This window comes from Podarcis melisellensis (assembly GCF_964234715.1).
Source record: "Podarcis melisellensis genome assembly, chromosome: 3".
Taxonomy (NCBI): domain Eukaryota; kingdom Metazoa; phylum Chordata; class Lepidosauria; order Squamata; family Lacertidae; genus Podarcis; species Podarcis melisellensis.
This window is the reverse complement of record NC_138530.1, coordinates 98454357-98476521: the sequence shown is the minus strand read 5'-3', so window position 1 is coordinate 98476521 and position 22165 is coordinate 98454357. Positions and strand designations below refer to the sequence as shown.

Sequence of the window (22165 nt, the reverse complement as noted above, 5' to 3'; positions counted from 1 at the left end):
GGGTTGTGCATGGACACATCATGAGATTGCATGAGAAGGATCCTCAAGAGGAAGAGACCTAGTGGGCTCCACATTCTGACATGAAGTTCAGAAGTCTGCACTGAGGGTTTGTTAGCTTATTGCTAATTTTTGCTCATTGCTAATTATTGCTCATTGCAGATTTGGGCACGTTAATAAACCTGTTGCCCATTTACCGGCCACACCATTTTGCACCTTCATTCTTTCCCCTCTCTCCCTCTTTCTGTGGGGCAATCTGGGTCTTCCTATCCACTGGATAAAATTCAGTCCTTACTTCAAACTGGTGACCTGGGTGCAGAGAGAAGAAGCACACAGCTTTAAATAAGGTTGGTAAATTATTCAATATACTTAAATTTTAAAACACAATATTTGTTTTTTTAAATGATAGTAGCCTTAAGGCAGAGCAGCTTTATCACTTTTCAAAGAAAGTTTATAGAATGTGATAGCAATGATAATGCAGTATATCTGCAGCAGACGGATGGTTAAAGATTTCAAGATGTGCAAGATTCATAACTGTTTGCATTTTATAATGGCTTCTACAGAAGGCTGGGAGGTTTGTGAGTCACGCTAATGCCATTATTTTTCTGCAAGGCCTTGCAGAATTTTAACAGCATCATTTTGGCTATTCAACAATAGCTATGCATTCATTCATGTATCCTCTGTCTCGACAGTTAGGATAAAATGCACTTGTCAAAGTTAGATAGCCCTATGCATTTTTCTTGTTATGTTAATGAGTGGGGGGAAATCTCATAAAAATTTAAAATATTTTATTGAAAATGAATCGAAAAGACAAAAGCAAAGTGTAAAGAGTTGCTCACTGTAAGGTAAGCTCAAAAGTGGTTTGCCGAAGGAGAATAGCAATGTCTGCTCTGGCTAAACATATGCAAATAAATTTCCTAACTTCAGCTGAAATGGGAAGATACAGTGAGTACATAAACAGCAGCAGAACTGTTTGCACAGCAGAGAAACCGCTCCTGGTCACATGCCTGTGAGGGCTATATAATTCAACACCCACAAAATAAGATGAACTGCTTTAACCTATGGCAGAGCTGGTAAGTAGTCAGAATAACATCACTTTATATTGTGGTAACTGACGTCTGCTTAGCAGATGCAGTGATGACAGTGCTCCCCTTTATACTGCAGGTGGAGACAGGTAGCTGGTGGCATTACTGTGGATGGTTTCTATCTAACAAAGTGTTTTTGCCAGTGCAAGGATTCCCCCCCCAGTGCCCCCAACCAAATCTGTTCTGAGTTCCCCCTGCCCTCAACCCTCAGGAGCAGATATGGGGGAGGTGTTAACAGCAAAACCCTTGTGCACTTAATTACATACCATCCTGGGTTCTTATTTAAAAATAGCTCCCTGAACATAGAAAACTAGGTCTCAATGGGAATGATTCTAGGCTAGCTATCCTTGACATATGCTAGTTTCTATGTGAATTTGTTTTCTCCCCTCTCCTTGAGAATTTAAACATAAAGGCACTCTCAGATCATCACTACCACCCACAATGTCAACCGTCCAGTAAAGTACCTTTTGCCACTTCATGTTCTCTTTATACAGATTAGGCTTTAACGCGATGGTAACATATTCTTCGTTAAAGTCCATTCCTTACTATTTGTAATTTCACAGACCATCCACAGGGGAGATAAATTTTGGTTTTGAGGGGAGCTTTCTTCGCCACTCTGGGCACACAAACATTTTTCAGTTCAGACTACCTCTTTGATTTACTTATAATTTAATTACTTGGCTTGGCTGTTGTTTAATTGATCTTGTTAGATTACGTTAGTCAGGGCCAGCATGGAGTTGAAGCTGAACAACACCTGATTTAAGTCCTCTGTTTGGTAGCCTGGTTTCTCAAACCCACAAAGGAACAGAGAAACAGAGGCCTGGTTCCGTTGCTGTGGGTTTAGATGTGAACAAACCATGGCTAGCATAGTGCTCCCATTTTCCCTCCTCTCCTTTCCCCATCACTCTTGATTTTAAATGAACCATAGTTCTCCATGATAGCCACATTGGCCTGCTTGCATACTATGGTTAGTGACAGAGAGCCAGTGTGGTGTAGTGGTTAAGAGCGGTAGACTCGTAATCTGGTGAACCAGGTTCGCGTCTCCACTCCTCCACATGCAGCTGCTGGGTGACCTTGGGCTAGTCACACTTCTCTGAAGTCTCTCAGCCCCACTCACCTCACAGAGTGTTTGTTGGAAGGGAAAGGAGAATGTTAGCCGCTTTGAGACTCCTTCGGGTAGTGATAAAGCGGGATATTAAATCCAAACTCTAACAATCCAGGATCAAATTGTGGTTTCACATCCTGCCTTAATTTGAAACCATAGTTTAAACAAACCACAGTTCCCTGAGTTTGCATAGAATGGGGAACTGTGATCAGTTTAAAGCTGGAAGTGTATGTTTTGAATCTCCTCCCATGGCACGTGAAAGAGTAGAAAAAATGAGCATGTAAACCTGGGTCTTTTGTTGTTGTTTAGTCGTTTAGTCGCCTCATTTGTGTAGTTGGAGACCATGGATTCTCATTATGTCTGTTAAGTGTGTATTAGCCATTATACCAATATTAAACCTCATGGATGTTTTTATATATTTCCACCCCTTACCAGAAAATCCCAGAGTGGGTTACAACAATTTAAAATTCAGAATTAAAAACAGTTAAAACAGGTTACAGTCACAAGAATAGGGTGGGTCCTGAAAACACACAGCTTAATGGGAGCAGGACTGTTTGAAGCTCTTAAATAGACAGAAGAAAAGAATGTCAGCTATATCTGTTAGGCAATTTGTCATTTTCCCACAAATGTTCAATGATAATCATGAAAAAGTGCAGAAATGAAGCATGTAATATCAGCATAAATAAATATTTGTCATTCCTACCTAGCATTATCTTACCTGCCCATGATCTTTATACAGTAATTCAAAGATGAAAAATAATATATTTAATAAAGTTTATAGGTTTACATTTTCTTGAACTTTGATGGACAAATGCATTATGAACCTTTTTCATTTCTCCACAAATCAGTTACAAAGTGTTTGACTTCTCTGACTTGATGAAATTAGTCAGTTTGATCATGTTTACTATATCCCACACTTTAATTATCCAGTCTTCCACTGTAGGAATCATGTCCATTTTCCAATTATGAAAAAATGGTTATATGAGCCACAATTAATAAACTGATAACCATTTCTTTATCATCTATTAAAATGAGTTCTGTAATATAGCCAAATAAGATAACCTGTTGTCAGGGGCTCAGGAGCAGAGGCGCAGGGTAGAGAGGAGATGGAGAGCGAAGGGGAAGAATCCGAGGGGAGCGTAGGAGAAGAGGACAGTGGCCCGAGAGATTCCATGAGCCTCTCCAGCGAATCGGAAGATTCACAGAAGGAGGCGCCTATGGCCAGGGCAAGGGGGGCCCCAAGAGGGACGCTCCAGGAGCAAGGGGCCAGCGGGGACTCCCAGAGCAGCAGTTGGAGATCAGGACCAGCTTCCCCACCAGAGCGTAGTGGGGGGGGGGGAAGAGTCCCAGGTAGCGGGGCCAGCGTATTCCCCGCCAGGGAGAGAAGATGAGTCAGGGCTGGCCACGCCTCCATCGGAGAGTCAGGCAAAGGAGGGGAGGTCAATTCCAGCGAGCCTCCCGGAAGAGGGAAGCAGTGACAGGAGCAGTATAACGGTCAGGAGGAAGGTCACTGGGTTGGCGCAAGAGACAAGTTCAAATGTACAGGAGCACGGGACAACAGAGAATGAGGATTGGGAACCAGGTCCTAAAGCCCACCGGAGGCAGGGGGAGGAGTCAGGCGACTCAGCATCAGAAGAGTCCAGAAAGGGGAATGCCACAGCGGGCAGGAGGACCCAGAGGAGGAGAGAGCAACGGAAGAGGTGGAGCAGGGCTAGGATCTTAAACTGGTGTCAGGGGGGAGGAGATTCAGACGGGACTTCAGCGGTCTAGGGTTGAGACGTAGAGCTGCGCGCCGCGGCTTTGGAATCGAAACTGAACCTTAATAAAGACTTTTGTATATCACAAGAACTGGCGTTGGTCCTCTGTGAGCTGGGACCTTGGGCAGCTCTGACACCTGTGAATCTATTTGGAGTATATATCCTGTAATGTCTATTTCTTTTATTGTGTTATTCCAAAGTGTATTTATTTTAGGATATGTCCAGAAAGTATGCTGTATATCAGCATTATTATTTTTGCAATGCCAAACCTGTTTGTTTGCTGTCCTATTTGCATGATTAAGTCATTGTGGAGTCAAATACCATTGCATGCTAAGTTTATAAAAACATACTTTAAAATAAATGCTGATAGTTTGCTGAGGAATATTGAACCAGAGCCAGTTTCCATATATCAGGGCCAACATTTCTTTCCCATTTATATTGACAAGTGTTTTTCATTGATTCTAAATTACTGATCATTTCACATAACTTGCATAATAATACTTGTGATTTATCTTCCAGCATTATATATTCAAATTCTGTTATTTCTTGAAGAGGGCCATATCTTGTAATTAAACTATGGGCAATATTTCATTACTGTAGATATTGGAAAAAAATTGCGGTCATGCTTGTAAAATTTCCTCATTGATTTTATTATATATTCTGAAAGAGCCATCTTACTGTCAATGCTCTAGCAAACCATAGTTTTTCCACATATTATGAGTACTTAATAGTCCTCTTCCCTGTATCTCTTCCTTATAATAGATGGCAGTTAATGGTGATAAACCTGGGCTCAGATTTAAAAAATAATAATTATTAGGGCAACGATCAATACATCATTGTATTCAGCCCATGCTGAAGAAATGGTACTCTTTCAGGGTTGAGAAATGCCCCACCCCACCCCCTTATTGGAAGTCACCCAGTGTTAAAGTTTGCCATGGTGCAAGCCAAGCATCCAGAGTGTTGCTAGGCAACCAGGGTGAGAGATTCCAGGAAGATGGAGGCCCCAAACTGAGCTTGGGGCATGCCATAGCTAATCCTTCTCCATAGACCCCTTATGGGGGTCCCCTTTGCTATGCTGATGCCCTATGCCATGTCCACCCAAGCTGAAGTAAGTCATACCAAATGCCTAATGCAAATAAGCCTTACTTCACTGAGGGAAATATACAAATCGCCCTGGATCAAAGTGCTAACTGAGGCTGGAAGGAACCCATTCCAGTGTTGTCAACCAAGGACCCGAGTAGTTAAGTGAGGCTTTCAGCCAGTTTCAGAAGATATAAGCCCCCATCAATGTGTTTGCTAATGAGTGCAAGGTTGCAGATGTAGCAGAAAGAATCAGTGCACATCCAAACATGATCTAGGATCAAGATCAGCAAACAGTCATCATAGGAAGGTGGTCAGACTAGGTACAACACAGCAAGGAAGCTGGAATGAGGGGCTAGTAACCCAAGAATAACAAGCCAGAACCCCTTCTTGTTTCTAGCAACTAGAAAGTTGAAGAGGGAAGACTTATGTACTCTGGCCTCCTAAACTGCACCCTAACCACAAATGCTGACATTGAAGGTGTCCAGGGTGGCTTATTCCTTAGGACAGTGTTTCCCAACCTTGTGCCTCCAGCTGTTTTTGGACTACAATTCCCATCATCCCTTGCCACTGGTCTTGCTAGTCAGGGATGATGGGAGTTGTAGTTCAAAAGCAGCTGGAGGCACAAGGTTGGGAAACACTGCCTTAGGAGACCGATGACTCTGGGCATGTGATGATACTGTATCATCACCCTTCAGCCTGGACTCAAAGCTTTTGGTAGCACCACTCTCAAATCCTCCTCCTCCTCTGAGAGTTCCAGGAGTTCCTCATCAGATACCAACATGGAGGGCTTCAATGGGGCCCTCAGCATTGGATTCAGGGGGCCTGCATACTCCTCAAGTTCCTTGGCCTTCATCTTCTAAGCTCAGAGCTGCTTTGATGCAGGACTGAGGGACTGAGAATGGCCAGGAAAACTCTGTTCTATGCATGGATGTCCCAGTGTGTATGCATTAAAAGGTAAAGGACCCCTGACCATTAGGTCCAATCACGGACGACTCTGGAGTTGCGGTGCTCTTGCTTTACTGGCCGAGGGAGCCGACGTTTGTCCATAGACAGTTTTTCTGGGTCATGTGGCCAGCATGACTAAGCTGCTTCTGGTGAAACCAGAGAAGTGCATGGAAACGCCATTTACCTTCCTGCCAGGGCGGTACCTATTTATCTACTTGCAATTTGACATGCTTTCGAGCTGTTAGGTTGGCAGGGGCTGGGACCGAGCAACAGGAGTTCACCCCGTTGCGGCAATTTGAACTGCCAACCTTCCGATCAGCAAGCCCAGGGCTCATTGGTTTACACCACAGTGCCATCCGCGTCCCTGTGTATGCATTAGTTGGGATCAGTGATTGTGGCAAATTACAGGCAACACATTGTCAACATTGAAACTAGACAAAAGACTGAATGCCTACAGTGTTTGAAAGAAAATGGTTTGCATTTCATCATGATGTGGAAGGTGATTGCGAAATCTTTTAGAATTACTTCTGGAGGTGTATTTGTTTTCCTCCTTTCTGGCCACTGGTTTCTAAAAGAATGAAGGGACTATAACAATGCTCTCTACAAATCTTGAAATATTATTTGTGAAGGACAAAGGCTCCATTGCATCTTTTCACTATTTATTACTCTGTAAAGATTTAGTGGTAATAGGTTCCCAGAATATTGGATTGAAAACATTAATTTTAATGGTTATAAAAAGATTAGATTTTTATAAGCAATGGCTTTTCCACCAACATATTAATAGCACAAGCATTCCCACCTCTCTACTGTCTTCTACTCCCCACCAAGGTCAAAGATTACATTTAATTTAATTTTGTTTTAATTATTACCAACTACTTCATTCCCAATTAAGTAAATTGCTACATGGGTTTCTTTTCATCATTACAGTGATAGGAGACCTTTTTTTCACCCCTCTGGAAACAGTTCCTATTATGTAAAAAACAATCAAACACTGGAAACATGTTGCTTAATTGCTGCAGAATTAAGTGGAAGAACTTAACAGTACCAAAAAGAAAAAAAGACACTGGTATGAAAACAAAAGCAAAACACAGTGGGCGGGAGGGAGATAGGAAGAAGATGCAAATTGTCATTGGCAGGAAAGATGATTTAACTGTATTTTGTCTCAAACCGTTCTGAAAGCTTTTACTTCTCAGCTGCTGTTTGTTGAGTCAGGGGCTGAGTTTGCACCAAAATGGTGCAGTCATGCAAAAATAATCCAATCAGACAATCAAGTATCATGCCTGAAGTTTCAGATGGGAACCCTTGAACAAGGTGTAGAAAGAATTAGATTAAAAATGCCTTAAATGAGAGGCATTCCAAAGCCTTAGAAGCCTCCTTGATATATTATTTTCATGAAGGACACACTATGTAATTTATGGGAAAAGAGACATTAATATAGTTGCCTTGTTGGCACTAATGTGTACATTTCATATGATCAGAAGGATACCTGATCCTGCCTGTGTTTCATCATGTGGAAGCCTATAGGTGAACAGCTGCTTGCTTATAAACTTCTTCACTCTACTACAGCGGTGGGGAACCTCAGGCCAAGGAGTCAAATGCAGAGCTCCAGACCTCTCTTTCCTCGGAACCTTTCCCAGGCTTTAAAACACCACTTTTGCTTGAGCCTGGTTCTGGGTGATTATCAACATGGTCTCCCCCCTAATTTACATTGTTAGAAACTGTTAAATCTGTCACGTATACAGTTTCAGTATGCAGACTGTCTCGCCAGAGTGGTGCATGTGCTGGTTATCTCCTGCTTGGACTACTACAATGCGCTCTACGTGGGGCTACCTTTGAAGCTGACCCAAAAGCACAACTAATTCAGAATGCAGCAGTTACACTGGTGACTGGGAGAGTGGCTGCTGAGACCATATAACACTGGTCCTGAAAGGCCTACATTGGCTCCCAGTATGTTCCTGAGAACAATTCAAAGTGTTGATGTTGACCTTTAAAACCCTAAACAGCCTCAGCCCATATACCTGAAGGAGCGTCTCCACCCCCATTGTTCAGTCTGGACACTGAGGTCCAGCACCAAGGGCCTTCTGGTGGTTGCCCACTGCAAGAAGTGAGGGTACAGGGAACCAGGCAGAGGGCCTTCTCGGTAGCAGTGCCCACCCTGTGGAACGCCCTCCCATCCGATGTCAAGGAAATAAACAACTACCTGACTTTTAGAAGACATTTGAAAACAGTCCTGTTTAGGGAAGTTTTTAATGTTTAATGTTTTATTGTGTTTTTAATATTATGTTGGGAGTCGTCCAGAGTGGCTGGGGAAACCCAGCCAAATGGGCAGGGTATCTATAAATAAATAAATAAATTGCTTTGAATCATAAGCTAATTTTGAAAGCATGCCAATAAAATATGCCACCGCCACCATCGAGCATCAGTTTCTTTTGCACAGTATTTTGCTCCGATTCTTTTCCACTGTAAATGCATTTTGTGACAAAATGAAATGCTGGATTTCCAAGTGATTACTCGCAAGTGAGAAACGCCTTTCCGTACTCAATCCCACAAAGTACCGACAGCTGATGTATGAAAGATGCTCAGTATCCTCAATCCTATTGATATGTCAGTTAAATGTACAAAGCTCCATGCAAGCAAAAAAGGCAACCATTTGATAAACACCCTTGTTTCGACCAGAAGCAGCTATTATTCCAGCAAGGACTTAGATGTCATCATAAAGAGGCAATGAAGTTTGAACAGTTTCATTACCTGAGGGCAGACCTATAGTTTGGAAAGGGAGTCTTTGACATCGTTATCAGTGAAATACAGATTCTGAAGTCTCCTGAGACAAATACGGAAGCAGCACAGCAGTTTGTATCCAGATTAGCCCTTGGGGCCAGCAGCCAGTGAACACAGGAACATAGGAAGCTGTTTCATACTGAGTCAGATCATTGATCAATTGAGCTGAGTATTGTCTACTACAATGTAAATGCTACATTAACAGGCAATGGTTTTCTGAGGTTTTCGAGAGGGGTCTCTCCCAGACCTGGAACCTTCCGCATACAGATAAAGTGTTCTACTAATGAGATACAGCCTTTCCCCCAAAGCCTTTTCCATTTATGGAAGAGGGAGCGGTTTCTTCTTCTTCTTCTTCTTCTTCTTCTTCTTCTTCTTCTTCTTCTTCTTCTTCTTCTTCTTCTTCTTCTTCTTCTCCTCTAATTTCTCATTTTCTTTCAGTCTCCTGCACTACTTCCCACACTTTTTCAGAAGGTTCCATAACCCTCTGGAGTGGATTTTTAGTGGTACAAGGAACTGCACAGGTTGCGAATCATCTTGTGAGTGTTTTTCTCACAAGACCTCTGAATCCAAGATATATTTTTAAAGGTCTTGATCCAGAGCAAAGTATGAGAGACACTTTGATGGACAATCAGTGATCATTGAATCAAATTCCATTTCTAGCCCGCTTCTGTTTTCATTCTGAAAGCAGCGGTTTTGTTCCTAGAAACTTACTTTAGGTAGATGCAAAAGTTTAGATGTTGGTGCTTTGGGGGTTTCCACCCATGCTTGACAGACTTTCTACTCTGTGGCTGCACTCTAGCTTTTAAGACAGTAGATGTTGCTGCTTCAGGAAGCATCATTTCTTGTGCTATTTCCCCATCTCCTTTGTCCCAATATTGCCTGTCAAACGGGGTTTGCAAGATCTGAAGCACCACAAAGACCTATAAGCAGAGGTGACAGTGGGCTGAGTTGTTCACGCCAGGGCAACAATGTCCCTGTCATATTGCCTACAGCTCTCTTGAAAACCTGATCACCTGTCTTCAGCCTCAAGACTGAGCCTGCATGATTGCTAGCCTGTCAAGACACAATGAAATACAAAATGTGGATGGCACCTGAAGAGAAGGGGGAAGGATAGTAATTCTGATGTATTACAGATGACCTAGGCAAAACAAAAAAAATTCCTTCCAGTAGCACCTTAAAGACCAACTAAGTCAGTTCTTGGTATGAGCTTTCATGTGCATGCACACTTCTTCAGATACACTGAAACAGAAGTTTCCAGACCCTTCTATATAGTGAGAAGGTGGGGAGGGGTATTACTCAGAAGGGTGGTGGGAATGGGTGATTGGCAGATAGCTGTGATGAGCCTGTTGACGACTCTTAACGACTGCAATAGGTCTTACAGGAAAAAGCAAGGGGTGAAAAGGTGAAAAATGGCTTTGTCATGTATAATGAGATAAGAATCCAAGGTCTTTGTTCAGACCAGGTTTCTCCATGGTTTTAAGTTTGGTGATAAGTTGTAATTCAGCAGCTTCTCTTTCCAGTCTATTTCTGAAATTCCTTTGTAGTAAAACAGCCACTTTGAGATCTTGTATAGAATGTCCTGGGAGATTGAAGTGTTCTCCTACTGGTTTCTCTGTCTTGTGATTCCTGATGTCCGATTTATGTCCGTTTATTCTTTGGCGTAAGGTCTGGCCTGTTTGTCCAATATAGAGAGCTATGGCAGACCAACACGGCTACCTATCTGTAGATGACCTAGGATTGAGCTCATGGGAGGCAAGGCTCTGCAAGGGCCTTAAAACACTTGAGGCATAGGCCCACGACACAACTTTGCATAGCATTCAGATATGCTAATTTATATGTTATAGGTGAAAATTCAGGCTTATGAAAGCTGCCCTGAAAGCACCTTTTTTTTTATTTAAAAAGCAACAAGGAAACAGCAAGAGATCCAAGGCCCAGTACAAAAAAACAAACAAATGGAGGCTTTGATGTCTATCCCATGTGTGATTTTGATCCATTAAATGGAGTAAGTGTTTTTCTAATTGGAAGAAACTTCCCCTTCAGTGGGGATTGTTTGTTTGTTTCTTGTCTGGAGGCTAGTTATGTACAGACTGGTTCCGTTAATTGGAACAGAGTCTTTTGTTTTTCAGGTCAGTCTTGCCTCTTCTTTCTATATAGCTATGTAAGATGAAAACCGTACATTGCTTTTAATAGCGCACAACCCACAATCATTGTTTACACCTCACACTTTGGTAGAAACATGACTGTACAATGTGGTAGCAAAATCTATGCACTGCATTATTCCGATTCTGCAGCTGTAAGATGATTAATAGTCCATGGTAACGGCTGATGGCAATGTTCCTTTTCCCTACTTGCATCATTAAGTTGCCTGCGAAATGTGGGGAGGAAATAGACAAAGGTTGCAATCCTAAGCACATACCTATTAGGAATTAAGTACCGTTGAATTCAGTGGGGCTTACTTCCAAGTTAGCATCTTGAGGATCAGGTTGGAAGTCTGGCATGACACAAATGGTCACCCTGCTTTGAGGCCCCAAGCAGTTGTGCACATCAGACTTGCAAATGATCATTGCAATGTTACATAAAATGTTTGGCAGGATGCTGCCAAACAGTCCACAACTGGCCGCCTTCCACTACAAAAGGGAATATTCATCATTAAATACTACACTTTAGTTAAAATAAATTAAAAAATTGTCCAGTAGCACCTTAGAGACCAACTAAGTTTGTTCTGGGTATAAGCTTTCGTGTGCACACACACTTCTTCAGACACACAAAAGCTTATACCCAGAACAAACTTAGTTGGTCTCTAAGGTTCTACTGGACAATTTTTTAATTTATTCAAATGCCTCAAACCAACACGGCTACCCACCTAAATCTATACTTTAGTTCCTTTTTCAAACAAGCACACACATAAAGCTACAGACAAAGCTTGGTAGGAAAGCTTGACTTTGAAGGTCCTTTTAAGCATCACATTGATAATCCATAATCACATCAAAATGGGAAGTCCCGGGACCAGATTTATGATGTATAAAAACAGTGTGATGATAATGGCATAGTGAAATGGCAAGTATGATGCGCCATTTTCTTGTGCTTTTTCCAGACCAATGTGTCTATCCCTTCAGAGCATCCAGACTGTTACTCTTGAGTTTCCATAACTGCAAAACCAACCCTTAATTGGACCAGTTCTGGCTTGATTATTATTATTTTGGTCAGAAGATGTGTCCCATCATTTCCATCCAATTAAACTATCAGGCTTTAAGATGATTTCATTGCAGTCGAATGTACTGTAAAGGTTTACATCTGAACACTTCAGTTTAACTCACTTAAACTATCTTCTCTCATACCAGATTTTATAAATGTGTTTACCGTTGCTTATGGTGACACTCTGAGACACCATTAATTTGCCTGTAGTTTCAGAATGATTTAGAAATATATCGACAAAGCTATCTGCTCTTGGGAAAAAATAAATTATTATGTAATATCCCTGAGATCTTCGGATGAAGGGCAGTATACAAATTTAATTAACAAATTAAATACAGAGTGTGACTTGATCAGGACCTTAATATCTAGAGAGAAAACAATATTTTCAGACCAATAAGATCCATGATAAATATAAAATAATATTGTTAGAAGTTAAAGCCATTTAGACTCGTTCTGTTTGATATCTTCTATTAAGCTGCCTTTTATATTTCATTCCTTTTAGCAAACAGCAACACTGACATCCAGTGTCTAGTCAAATTAATAACAGTAGAATAATCCCTATGGATATTCCAGACACACAATCCATTTCTTTGTGTCTAGCTGATAATCCAATGGTGAAAGCATTAACGCCATCCATACGTGACTATTTAGATGATTACTGATCAAGGAGTTAGTTTGATAGACAGAAATATATTGAATAAGCTAAATCAGTGGTGTCACAAAATTGATTTCTCTGCCGCCTTTCCAAATGATCAGTCCATTCCATTGCCAAGCAAGTGTGACGATCTTTCTAAGATAAGACATACCAAAGTCACAGTTTCCTTTCATTGACATAGAAAATATAGAGGGCTTTTCAAATTTCAGGGATTTATTATTGTTCACAGAAACATTAATATTAATATTAGTTCCAATCCAAATATGAGCATTTAAGGAATGTCTTTTTGTTAAAGATACTCCTTATCATATTTCAATTTGTCATTAGCAGGTCAAACAATGGCACAAGAAATTCAGCTACTCATTCCAGATGTTTTGGAGCTTCTCATGTTGCCCTCTTCTTCACGGGAAATGATGTTAAATCAGACAAGAGGAACCATACAAAGGACAAGTGCAGAAGGCAAAGGACCATGTGGATTACAGAAGAGTCAGCTGGCAAGATGCTATCAAGATGTTCTGGACTTTAGGCCCCATCATCCCTGACAATGGACCATGCAAGTTGGGAATGATGGAAATTGGAGTCCAACATCATTTAGATAGATACATTATTGTGTATCTATGGAATATAGAGAGAAAGGAACTCAAGAGGGAAAAGGAATGTGAGCAGGGCATATAAAAGCAGGGACATCACTATAGTGGCAAGAACAAAATGTGTCTCTGGTTAAGAAATGAATAAAATCACAAAGATTTCAGGTTCAGTCCCTAGAATCTCTAGGTAGAGCTGGGGAAAACTTCCTGTCTGGAACTCTGGGAACCTTCTGAGCTAGATAGTCCAATTCTGTGTGATTTAGTTCGGGGAAATCTATATAAGATTATGAAAATTTACAGACCACTAAAATGGAATGTATCCTTAAACATTTCTTGCCTTGTGGAATATCTTGTATCTGTGTGCGCAACTAGAGTTATTATCAGCTACAGAAAGTGATTGCTGTGCCACTATTTGCATCCTTGCGTCTGTCATTTTTTAAATATATGTGATTAAAAAAATTATTTTTAAAAAACCTGTTTCACCCTCGCAAATGCCTTTCAGCCTGGGAAAATGCAATTATTAATATTCAAAACCCTTTCTGTTGGTTTTGCCATAAAATATACATTATGGCATAATAATAGAGTAATAACCGCATGGTTTGCACTAATATGAAATGCTATATTAGTGGAATTTAGGCTACATTTTCCACTGCCGTAAATCAGTTTTGAAAGCATCTGGGTAGGTCTGGAACTATTGCTGTGTTCAGGTATAACATGTGTGGATAGATCTATTAAATGTACCACAGTTTCATTGCATTTTAGTATATCTTCAAAAGCATGCATTTCTAGGCAGCCCTATTTGATAAATGCCAGTCACCTTGTATAAATGTGACAGAATAAACATTATTGCTTTTCATTGATTTTTTAAAAAACAAATTATGCAAATGGAAGAGCTCCTTCAGTTTGCCAAAGGGACTCCAAACCATTAGAGGCATTCAATGGAGGAAGGTTTCTCCAATCCCCATGTTCCTTTTGTTGTTCCTGTGCCACCTTGCACACTGTTATGAAGGATCTCTTAGTGCCCCAGAGCAGCTTTTCTGGAGGGCACAGAATTTAAGCCAGTTGTTGCTCAGACGGAAGAAATTCTTCCAATAGCAGAAGCAAGTGGAAGCCTCATTGGAATAGTGTGGTTGGGTGGGATTCATAGAATCGTAGAACTGTAGAGTTTGGAAGGGACCTGAAAGGTCATTTTGTCCAACCCCCTGTAATGAAGGAATCTCAGCTAAAGCATCCATGACAGATGGCCATCCAACCGCTGGTGCTGTTCTAATGCGCTGGCAAGAGCACTGGATTGGCTCTGCTGGCATGTTTGCACCGCACCAGCCTCACCACTGCTGTTGTCCCTCTCCCTCTCTGTCCTGGTGTGCTGCAGTGATTCAGCCAGAGAGCAGACAGGTGTGCAGCACGGCCACACCATTCCATCCACTGCTGGGTACAATTTGTCCCAGTATATTTATTCTCTGAGGTTGTGGGCTCCAGTTGCCCACTGACATATCCTCTCCAAAGGAGTGTTGGCTAGATTCCCCATCAGCTGATGCAAATGGAGAAGCCCTCACATCCAGAAGCTTTATTTGTGCATCGAAGTGAAGACCAGTCTCTTGTTTGATGTGACATGGTGTCATTCTCATTCTTCTCGGTGTTGGAATGGATTTATGCTCTGAAGAACAAAATATATCAAAACTTAAAACGAATGGAAAATTCAGCCAAGGCACATATACAGCTGAGTGTTCTCTCGAGTTCAGGTTCAAAGGATGAGCCTTTCGAGGAGACAAAAATTATTCTTCCATCATCCATCTGCAGGATTGCCTTCTGAAACGTTTAGTCCAGAAATATATCCACTTTTGATCTCTTACTTTTGGTTGATGTTCTGGTAGAAAGCAAAGAGGGGAAAGCTAATGACTCTGTAACATTTGCTATGACAATCTTATCCTTTAAATCTAAACTTAAGAAACCAATCAACACTGTAGGCTGCGTGGCTGCCCTTGCTGCTTGTTTTAAACTTATAGCGTGTTTTGTTCTTTTTAGTATAATTCCAGGACACCATCTCATTCAAGAATAATAATGTGCCACACGTGTTCCTAAATTTCACTTGAACCAAACTCCAATCTCCCCAAGAGCAGAGGGTTAAATCAGCACATCCCTAAATTGATTTGGTTCTTCCATTTTCCTGGCCAGCAGCGTTCAGTAATCTTGCTGTCCTCTTCTTTTATAGGTCCGTGCATGAGGAGCCAGAGCTGCCTTAATCCAGATGCAGCCTCTCTCTGTGGCAATGTTCCTATTGGCCGAGCCGCTTGCCTTTTTATATCTGCCGTCATTCTAGCCATCTTCTCCTCAGATATCCAGCAAGGATTCTAATTAGTCACAATTGTTTAGAGGCCAATAACACAATTCTTCGGCTGATGATGATAAAAGAAAAAACAGCTCCGTTGACTTAAATGATACCATTGTTCCTTAGACAATGTCCTCGCCTTATACGTCTGAATGCCAGATGGCTACTGAGATAAGACAGCTGAGGCCACGAACTGGAGAGGTACTGAAGCAAGTTTCATATGAGGGAAGAATAATGGAAGGCAGACTTGCCATATATCGCTTGAGTGGGCTTGGAGGAGGGTGTTTTGTGAGGAGGTCTGTCTCAACCAGATTGTGCACTCTATGCATATTCAAATAAAATAAAAAAATTGTAGTGTTCGTTCTCGCCTCTAAGTTATTGCTCATCAAGAACGCAAATTCGCTTTCCTGTCTTGCTTCACACCAAGGCTGTGGCAAGATTTGTTTCTTGTTTTTGTTTTGAAATATTTTTTATTAGACATTTAGGACAGGCCATATGTGATAGTTTTTAAGCTCTAAGGCTCCAGTTGCTCTGGGATGTGTGTAACCCATTCTCCCTAAGCCATTTCTTCAATCTAAATTGCCCCCTGAAGCTCTGACCAGACCCACAGTTCTCAGCCTGGTGTCATTTCCTAGATTGTAAGCTCCCGGAGGGCCACAAATCCCTCCCTCCATTTCCACTTTTGCCTCTCAGCCTAAGCTTCCTCACAGGGTTGTTGTGAAGATAAAATGGCAAAGGACAACTCTTTGTACACCACCTTTGAGTTTATTGGAAGAAAAATGTGTAGCAACATAAATTATTCTCTGCTTCAATCCCCCTGTCCTTTAACCCTTTATCTCTGATCCTAATTGTACTAGAACTGGATGTGGTTACTTACTGGTAACGTTAAGCCACTTTGCACATGCTCTGGGATGTTAAAAGGTAAAGGTAAAGGACCCCTGACAGTTAAGTCCAGCCGCAAATGACTCTGGGGTTGTGGTTCTCATCTCGCTTTACTGGTCGAGGGAACCGATGTTTGTCTGCAGACAGTTTTTCCAGGTCATGTGGCCAGCATGACTAAGCCACTTCTGGCGAAACCAGAGTAGTGCATGGAAATGCCGTTTACCTTCCCACTGGAGTGGTACCTATTTATCTACTTGCACTTCGACATGGTTTCGAACTGCTAGGTTGGCAGGAGCTGGGACTGAGCAACGGGAACTCACCCCGTCGCAGGGATTCAAACTGCCGACCTTCCAATTGGCAAGCCTTAGGCTCAGTGGTTTAGACCACAGCGCCACCCGCATCTGGGCTATTGGACACCATTTAACAGCATTAAATGTATGGTGTGTGCACAGCCAAAGTCTGTCCTGTTGTTTCTTTGCTTTGATGTGAGCGAACAGATGAGAGGTTTCAGTAAATGCTCCTTTGTAACACAAAGTCCTTCCACTTTCATTGAAAGTCATCCTGCAATCCTCTCTCCGTTTCTTCCCCTCCATCTTTCAGTCAGAAGTTCCAAAGGTTGAAATGCACCGTGCAAGATATTCTCTATATCAGCATCATGGGTATGCAGCAGCATTTTATTAAGTCATCAGTCAGCTTTGAAGTTTGCTCAGCTAAGGCACTGTTGGCCTGCTGAGCTTCACTGATGCAGTCAGCGCGGCTTGATATTTCATGGCGTACAACAAGAGTTGAGCTGAATTTGAAATCTGCTTCTCTAATGCAACTGAGCTTTTGAAGCAGCCGTGGTTTACTGTATGCATGGCATGCATAAGCAGAAATCGAGGCCTCCCAATAAAAGATAATATTTTATATGGAAGTGTGGTACAAAGCACTGGATTATAAGCCATACATTTGGGGTCTTCATGTGATTCATCCAATGAGTGTACAAGCTGTGTATCGTGTATTTCCTGTGCATAAATAGTTGTACAAATCAACAAGGGTAACTCTTTTGCAGAAACACTTGTAGAGACAGCTTGTATCTATGTAACGTGTGAACAAACCTTTCATTTTAGATTTATTTTGAGAAGCTATCTTGATTAAATCAACAATGTAGTGCAGCGTGGAGCGTTTCCTCTGTCTCCTCTCTTCTCCTCTCTCTTTGGGAGTCCTCTGAGCAGGCACTGCTGCTGCCCCTGGTCTCTGAATGGCCCCCTCTGCCCCAAAGAGGGATGCCTCCTCATACTGCCCCACAGGGGCCTGGGAAGCAGCCCCTGGCAGTCCCAGAGCACCATTTGCCTGGGGAACTTGCAGGCAGGGCTGCTGCAACAAACAACTGTGGAAGCCTTTGAGAGGCAGAGGCATGAGAGGGCATCAGAGGAGGGAGAGAAGGAAATGGGGACAGAGACCAGTGTTGCCCATGGCACCCCTGACCATCATTCAAGGCACCCCAGGGTGCCACGCCACACTGGTTGAAAACCATCGATGTAGTGTAATTTAATGTGAATCCATGGAGAACCTGGGGTGGTCAAATGATTAGGCATCAAAAGTTATCAGCCCAGACTAAGTTTATGCAGAGGAATGCAGGAAGCTGCCTTATCTCAAACCAGACCATTAATTCATATAGCTCAGTATTGTCCATGATGACAGTAGTAGCTCTCCAGCCTACCTAGAGATACCAGGGATTGAACCTGGAACCTGTTCAGAGCAACTGCTTTACGACTGAGCTGCAGCCCTTCCAAAAACACCCTTTGGCCATCCCTCCTCCTTCCTTTATTTTTTAGAAGAACGTGTTAGTCCAAAGAATCTACTATAATGCATCGATTTCCATGTCACATCCAACAGGATGTTCACATCAGAACACATTTGGTGGCTTTGCGATATTCAGTGGCTTAGGGATTTGTCCTCATGACCTAATGCAGTGGAAGTTTTCTCTTACAATGGGGAGCCAAGACACTTATCAAGGAATTAAAGAGGCGGTGGCAGGTTGACCACTGGAAGATTGTGTGGTTTTTTGCATTGTTCTTCAGAAGGGCTTCCAGAAAGTGCTAGAACAGAGTGAAATATTCACCAAATTGTGCCTAAGAATATGGTGGACAAACTGTGGTGTAGGGAGGAAACAGCTGGTTAGCTATAAGTTTGCATGAAAAGTATTGCCCATCCCACTCCACCAAGTACTGGTATTGTATCTACAGATATTTGCCAAGAGCACTCCATCTATCTCAGGAGACAAATCCATCATGTTCTTACTTGACATCATGAAGCTTGCTACAGTCATGGTAATGAGCAGTCTTAAGCACTTCCCGTTTCTAAGGTTTAAAGTCCAGAAGTTCTTCACCCATTCCTCACTGCCCCACCCAAATGTTCTGCTTCATGTTATATTCATCATTTGGACTCAAAGGTTTTAATGGGCTAAAATAATTGCAGTGCCAGCATATATGATTTCGAGGTGGGGTGGGGGGCGCTGCTCATTAAATGGAATGCTAAACACCTTAGCAGTAATAATGTGAGTGAAGGAGATTTCTACAGCTCAAGCTGTATGACCCATATATTCCCTATCATGATATTCAGTTAAATTAATCAACTGGGAAAACCTGAGAGCCTTAGCCGAGAGTGAGAAAATCCTAGCATTTGGAGAATCTTCTCCAAGATGTATGGGCAATGTATTTGGCCATGGGGGTTAAAATGCAAAAACATAAGAGCAGCTGTTAAGAAGCCGTGGCCACTGAGGCAGTCTGCTATCAGAAACGGCTTTGGCCACTTTGACCAGAGCAGTGAGTTTTTGCCATGTATCCTCTAAGGTAGAGGGTAGCTCCCTTCATGAGTAGGGGAAAGTGTGGTGAAAGGGTCTGTGGATCCACTCATTTGGCCTCTCCGCACAAAGTAATGTTGCTCAAAGGTTAGGGGAGCAGGTTGTGCTGTGGTCTAAACCACTGAGCCTCTTGCTCTGTCCCAGCTTCTGCCAAGCTAGCAGTTTGAAAGCACACCGGTGCAAGCAGATAAATAGGTGCCGCTGTGGCGGGAAGGTAAACAGCATTTCCGTGCACTCTGGCACTCGTCACAGTCCCCCATGTGCCAGAAGTGGTTTAGCTATGCTGGCCACATGACCCAGAAAGCTGTCTGTGGACAAACACCGGCTCCCTCAGCCTGAAGCAAGATGAGTGCTGCACCCCATAGTTGCCTTTGACTGGACTTCACCATCCAAGTGTCCTTTACCTTTACCTTTTACCTAATGTTGCTTTCTCTTTTTCTGTCATCACTGTGCATGGAGGCTTCAGTGATGATTTTGAACTCTGATCACCCAGGGTTCTTTTCAGTGCAAAAAGCCCGTTTTTTTGTTGTTGCTGCTGTTGTTTAAATGTATACATTGCACCAGGGTGTCTTAATCCACTTCAACTGGAATGGTTTCCCTCAGGAGGTTGTGGACTCTCCTTCCGTGGATGTTTTTAAGCAGAGGTTAGATGACCATCTGTTATGGATGCCTTAATTGAAATTCCTGCATTTTGCTGGGAGTTGGACTAGATGAGTACCAACTGTACCATTCTATGAAATGGTATACATCAAAATGTCTCTGTAACCAGAAAAAAAACCCTAATAGCACTTGGTTCTCCACTGGCTACTTTGTGGGAGTTCACAGGTCCCCGTGTGTTGCAGTGAACCCAGGATTGCATGTGGCTGATTGAAAAGAGAGAAGAAAGACGTCAAAGTGTTCAGTGGTTTGCTTTCCTACATTGCCAGTTTGAAATGGGTTGTGTTCATAGCTGTCAACGTTTCCCTTTTTTAAAGGGAAATTCCCTTATTCCAAATAGGATTCCTCACAAGAAAAGGGGAAGGCTGACAGCTATGGTTGTGTTCTGTCCAGGGGCAGAGGAAGGGGTGTGTGTGGTGGGGGTTGGTCGCCCCGGGTGTCACCACTGAGGGGGATGACAAAATGCCGGGCAGCACTCACCACGGGGCCTGCAGCATGCCCGAGCCATGTGTCTCTCCTGGGAGTGATGAGGTGGCTTGGATGCCTGCAGGCTCCGCTTTGCTCCAAACAGTCTGCCCCCCCTCCCCCCCAACTGTAGGGCAGCTGAGTGGGAGGAGGCAGGCAGACTCCTCAGAGGCCCTACGGAGGCCCCAGGCACCCAATCGGCTTGTTCTGCTGCTGGTTCCGTCTCATACCCTTGCTTATATTTTTACTCAGTATAGAGGTAAAATGGTTTATCATTTGTAATTTCCCAAACAGATTGCTTTTCAAGAGCTTTGCTATTAATGCATAATGGACCTTGTGTAAACTTTTTTAAAAAGTGTTTTGAGAGCCATAGCCCTAAGATATTAATATTGTCCTAGCATTTGTATAATTTATCCCAGAGTTGCCCAAGATTTTATATTGACTTTGTGGTGATCGATGTGATTTCCTTTACAATGCCAAGCTTAGCTTCCATTCATCACTAGTACATTTAATTGAAAAATATAGCACAGCAACCTAACGATAGAAATATTCTATAAAGATATAGTGCATACATTTTTATTAAATATTATATCTTTTAAGAAATAGAGGAACACAATTCATTTATTGGGATTTATGGGTGGCTTCCTGTTCCTATATGTATTTATAGAAACAGTTGTAAACCAGAAATCATAAAAGAGATCTATGCGATTACACATGCAGGCATGCTGTTAGATCCATTAGTAATGATCATGTGGGTTTGTCTAGATCCATCAAGAACTCCTCAGTAAAACACCAGTTTATGTCAAAGGGAATTGTACCGATGTGGCATGTAGGATACATATACCAGGTACCATTGAAGTCAATTAGGCCAGTGCTGGATGTGTGTACAAACAATGAAATTTTATAGCCTCTGATCAGGAGGGGCCTCTAAACACATTTTAAAAAAACTGCATTGGATGGCTTGTGCACAGTACTCAGTGTATGCTATGTTGCATCTTCCATTCAGCAAGTGCTAAACTTTGTGTGCAACTGTTCTTGCGTTGCTGTACATTAAGAGGGTTCATATATGCTAAGTAAGAAACCGTAAGGTATTTGCAATTAAAGTATTTCATATCCAAGTAGGCTCATTGCAAGATATACCTTTCAGTTAGTTTTTAGCAGCATCCTCACCTATGTACCAGTATACCTATGTACCTACAGGACCACCTCTCCTGGTATGCCCCACGGAGGACCTTAAGGTCCATATATAGCAACACCCTAGAGGTCCCGGGCCCTAAGGAAGTTAGATTAGCCTCAACCAGAGCCAGGGCCTTCTCAACACTGGCTCCAGCCTGGTGGAACGCTCTGCCTCATGAGACCAAGGCCCTGCAGGATCTGATTTCTTTCCGCAGGGCCTGTAAGACACAGTTGTTCCACCTGCTTTTGGCTTGGAATTAACTTGACCCCCCTTTCTTTTTTCCTTTTTCCTTCTGTGATGGAACTCCTACTTGGGGACTTCCCTGGCTTTTTTTCTGGCCCATATAAGACCAGTCTAGATAGTTAGCCTTGGTGAAGACTTGACGTTTTCATCCCCCCAAAAGTTTTTGAGTTTCTGCTGAAATGAGGCTGCATTTTCATGTTGTATTTTAATCTTGTTTTCTAAGTTGTATTTCAATCAGTTGTTTTATATATGGTGTTAGACGCCCTGAGTCCGGTCTTGGCTGGGGAGGGCGGGGTATAAAACAACAACAACAACAACAACAACAACAAACAAATATAAAAGTGTTAAGTTGTGGGTGAACATATCAGACGACACAGCGA

At 42.3% G+C, this 22165-nt stretch overlaps 1 long non-coding RNA gene across 1 annotated transcript; it reads left to right on the top strand.

Moving 5' to 3' along the window:
- Positions 1-292: 292 nt before the first annotated feature.
- Positions 293-13431, top strand: LOC309367373. Its single transcript, XR_014167103.1, has 3 exons — positions 293-344; positions 925-1070; positions 12928-13431. It is a non-coding gene; the product is annotated as an uncharacterized lncRNA (long non-coding RNA).
- The last annotated feature ends 8734 nt before the right edge of the window (positions 13432-22165 follow it).